This window comes from Octopus bimaculoides, chromosome 8 (genome assembly GCF_046866305.1).
Source record: "Octopus bimaculoides isolate indiv1 chromosome 8, ASM4686630v1, whole genome shotgun sequence".
NCBI lineage: Eukaryota > Metazoa > Mollusca > Cephalopoda > Octopoda > Octopodidae > Octopus > Octopus bimaculoides.
Window position 1 is genome coordinate 94,679,200 of NC_142935.1, and position 5,000 is coordinate 94,684,199.

The window sequence follows — 5,000 nt, forward strand, 5'->3', positions numbered from 1 at the left end:
ATTTCTAACCCTAACCCTAACCCTAAAACCCTAACCCCAACCCTAACCCTAAAACCTTAACTCTAACACTAACCCTAAAACCCTAATCCTGAAAAGATCAATGGGAGCGAAAAAAAAGAAATTTCTAATGAATCCGGGACTGGGATGGTTTCCCCCCTCCTTTTCCGAACCAAAATAAGGGATTTGCAGCATATTAGGGTACTTTATTCCACGCAAAACATCCGAGTTTTCTCTTCTTTTTTTCCTAGTGAAAATCGTGTGGGTGTTACTCTGAAAAATTACCAAGTTTTGTTTATCTTTTACTTGTTTCTGTCATTACAGTACGGCTTTGCTGGGGCACCACCTTGAAGAATTTTTAGTTGAATGAATCGACCCCAGTACTTTTTTTTTTAAATTTTGATACTTATTGTATCGGTTTCTTTTGCTGAACCGCTAAGTTACGGGGACGTAAACACACCAATACCGGTTGTCAAGCGGTGGTGGGACACACGCACGTGTACGCACACACACACGTGTACGCACACACACACACACACACACACACACACACACGCATATATATATACATACGACGGGCTTCTTTCAGTTTCCGTCTATCAAATCCATTCACAAGGCTTTGGTTGGCTTCAGGATATAGTAGACAACACTTGCTCAAGGTGCCACGCAGTGGGACTGGACCCGGACCAATGCGGTTGGGAAGCAAGCTTCTTACCATACAGCCGCTCCTGTTTGGTTCACTGATTGTTTTTTTTTTCAAACTTTTTTTCTAAAGTATGGAATTAATTATTCTAGTCAACTATGATGAAATTGAAATTTTGATTTGAATGTAGACGTCTTATCTTGTAAGATACGTGGTCTTTACAGGTAAGGCTTTGGTGGCTAAGAAATCTATTTCCCAACCACATTGTTTCTGGTTCGGCTTCAGTGCGAGACATTTTTGATCAGTGTTTTTTAGTCATGCATACGATGAGCATTTAGCTAAGGTAAATCACCTTTGGCCCTGACTACAATGACCTGAGGGTTTGGCGTTCTAATTTCTATTTATGTCAGTAGCGGCTCTACCTTCCATCTGCCCGTTGTGAATGACAATAATTCCTAGTTCTTATTGTTATGTGACGTTAAGTCAGCCATGATCAAACAGACCAATCTACTGGTCAGCCTTTCAGTATGTATGTCATACATTTATTTAACTGAGGCCTATACAGCACATTCTGGTATCTCGTTCGATCAAACATATTGTTCTCTCTCTTGTCTCTTTCTTAGTGATGGCCATAGCGAAGACGTACAAAATAAACTCAGTCTGAATATGCCAATGACTGTTCCTCTGCAGGTTTTATTGTTTATAACTGCCAGTAATATTCTGTGGTTGTATCATTGCAGATGTTGTGGCTGTAATCAATAATCAAAAGCTCTACAAAGTTACAAGACCTGCTGAGAATAGTAGTCAACTTTCTTTCACATCATACTCTACTAACTTAAAAAGGAAGAATACGTTATTTTACATAATGCAGTTCCTGGATTCAGTATGATTGAAAAAAATGGAATGGCCGTTGCCGGAAAGCTTTCAGTCATGGATATGCTGGATTAGGGCTGATCTCAGGTTAAATAGCTTAATAGGTTTGCTATAGACAGGACAGAATAAGCTGTGAGCAACTAAATATATTTGCTATAGATACGACAGAATAAACCGTTAGTGACTAAAAGTATTGTTATAGACACGATAGGTTAAATCTTTGGTTAAGTAGTAGTATATATTTTTAAATAATGTCACGGCAGACCAGGACATTATTTATTGGGTTTGTTAGTGAATTTGTTAATTAGTTAGTTAGTTAGTTAGGTAGGTAGGTAGGTAGGTAGGTAAAAACTAAGTATTTTAGCCAGAAGCACGACAGAACAGAATATTGGTCATACAAGGAGGTGCTGAAAAGTTCCTAGCTTTTAGTAAAAGAAAACAGAGGAGGATCAGTTAATAATGATTTTATTCAACATATTCCCCTCTCAGATTCACACAATTATTGAGGCGGTCCTTCATTTTTCTAAGCCCTGCAAAAGAACTCAGAGGGTTGGGCCTCCAACCAGGTCTTTCGCAAGACCCTTGAAGCCAGGAAATTTTCAGCACCCATCGTAGTGAGTAACTAACTAAATATATTTGCCTACGACAAAACCGTTAATTATTTAGTAAATAAATACATTTGCAATAAACACGTCAAAACCTACAATTAATGAGTTACAAACTAATGATAAATATAGAGAAAATATTTATTATTTTGAGAGAACAATTTTTGCTAACGTATTCGTTACAGACTTTCGATAAATTTTATCTCCATAATAAAACTACCTGCGATGTACTGTTTTGTGATGTTTATAACATGACGGGCTTATTACATCTTTCGAGTGTTTATTTTCACTACATTTCGTTGACTTCTATTCCTGGTCGTTTTACTGTCTTATTTCTGGATATTTTCGAATCCAATATGGTTAAAATTTAATCTTCATTCTAGTCCACTCTAACGCTATGTTAGTATTTATGCAGGAGAACAAGACAAGATGACGACCGGAGATCGATCAGATGGAAATGTAATGTACATGATGTATATTGTGAAGATACACTTAAGCCCGTCTTTGTCTGGGCAACGCATTTTCAAAAGTGTTTTATTTTTTTCCTAAACGTCCATGCATTTAGTTAGCCCTTGTTTCATACGTCCCAAGTAATATGCAATAAAGATTTTCTTTCATAAGTCCCAAGTTACTCAAATGTTTGGAAAAAGTTGGAAATGTGTACCGCATAGAATGCGTGGCCGCCAGGGAAATATGTCATGTGTATTACGTTTTGTACAGAAGAGGCATTGGTTTAAAGATGTGGTCAAATAGTTTGAAAATTATATTTTATCTTAAGCTTCCTATAAAGCGGTTCCTTAACTTTCTGTAACACATGCTAAATTTCTTTTCACTCTGAAATCTTTTGTTAAAATTTCAGTCAAAACTTTTATGAATTTTTTATTTTTCTTAAATTTTTGTGAAATTTTTCGTCATAATTCTATTAAAAACAGTAAATCTTTCTCTCTTTGTTTCTGAACATTAATTTACTTTCTTAATAATGACAATTTAACTTCCTGATTATAGGTAAGTTCCATCAGACGAAACTCCGACAAATACTAAAATAATATCAATAATATTTAATAAACCACTAGTGACTTTTGTATAGGAAGAGGTAACTCAGCTTTCGGCAAGACAGGCGTGTTACACAGTTTCCATCCCATCTCATTCGTCGCTATCACCCTTGGGAAATGTATAACCACTCTCTTATTATAGTCAATTTTTTTTTCTTTACGAAAATATTAGAACTATTCTATTCAAAGACAAATCAAAATTTAATAAACCCTTATATATATATCAAACGAAGAAGAAAAAAAGAAATGCTTTTTCACTTCTTTCCCGCCTGCACAAAACATGGCGTCTGACTTACCGAGGACGGTGATGTATAATTACACAGTGGACACAGTCGGACCGGAAACTGTACTGTTAGCAAAATGGTGGGGGATAATTGGACGCAGATATTTTTGCTTATGGATTTCCTTGCCAAACTCTGTCGTCGGTGTGTGCGTGAGCGCGCTTGCGCGCGTGTGTGTATGTAATACAGAGGGAGTGAGAGAGAGAGAGAAAGAAAAAAGATGGCGGTATATGTATATGATTATTTATATGTATGCGAACGCGCTTATGTGTGTGGTAATAATGACGTCTTTCGGTGTGTCTGTGCGTGTATGTGTACGTCTGCGTGAGTATGCCTGTATGTATGTGTGCGTTCACGCCTTGTGTGTAGTGTGTGTGCGTAAAAAAGTATATTCTATGAAAGTATATGTATATGTTGTTGGCTGTATTCTTACATAAGAGTGTTACATTAAATTTTTCTGTTCTGTTAAGAATTACATAAAATATTTTCTCTATGACCAATCGATTTCATTGCTTTTATATATTGTTGTTGTTGTAGTTTCTACACACATGAACTAGTTATTCTGACATAACCTTCACCAAATACATGTATGTCTGTATGTAGGTATGTGGGTGTATGCGTGTGTGCGTGCGCGGGCGTGTTTGTGTATGTGCATGAGCGCTCGCGCGCCTGTGTGTCAGTATAGTATGTATGTATATATATATAAAAAACAAATAATAAATGAGTATATGCATATATACGTACAGGTATGTGCATACCTACGTCTACCTGTATATATATAGGTGCATATCTGGGTACAGGACATTGCAAACAAAACGTAGACAAGAAAATAATAATAACCAGAGTACAGAAAACACACAAGCCACATAGAGAACATTTTCCTTCATCAGCTACCCCCGTTTTAACACCGGCGCTTCGCCGATATATATATATATATATATATATATATAAAGAATAAAAAGTTTTGAGTGGTACAACAATGCTCTATAATACAAACAATGGGTTATACACCTGTTGTAATTTAGTCATCCATAGTCTGATGTGATATTTCGGAATAATATTCCTTCTTCAGATATTCTTAGATTGAGTCGCTTAATGAGGCTACTATAACCTCTAATTGAATTGATTATATTATATATATTGTATTGATTATATATATAATAAAACGAATAGTTTATACTTGATAGCTTACTGGTAAAGCACTATCATTTTCACATTAACAAAACATGAGTGTGTGTGTGTGTGTGTGTGTGTGTGTGTGTGTGTGTGTGTGTGTGTGTGTGTGTGTGTGTGTGTGTGTGTGTGTGTGCATGGCACATATATTTATTATCCGATTATAGCAGCGACTCCATCTAAGAATATCTGAAGAAGGAATATCATTCCGAAATATCATATCAGACTATGGATGGCTAAATTACAACAGGTATATAGCCCATTGTTTGTATTATAATGCATTGTACCATTCAGAATTTTTCATTCTTTCAAAACAATACACAATGCTTCAAGCGAACTACAATACTCTCATATATATATATATATATATTAATGA

At 35.8% G+C, this 5,000-nt stretch overlaps 1 protein-coding gene across 2 annotated transcripts in view; it reads left to right on the forward strand.

Annotated features, from left to right (window-relative positions):
- Positions 1-5,000, forward strand: part of LOC149134507 (uncharacterized) — a 53,689-nt gene that overhangs the window by 46,431 nt on the left and 2,258 nt on the right. The gene's annotated exons all lie outside the window — the stretch shown is intronic.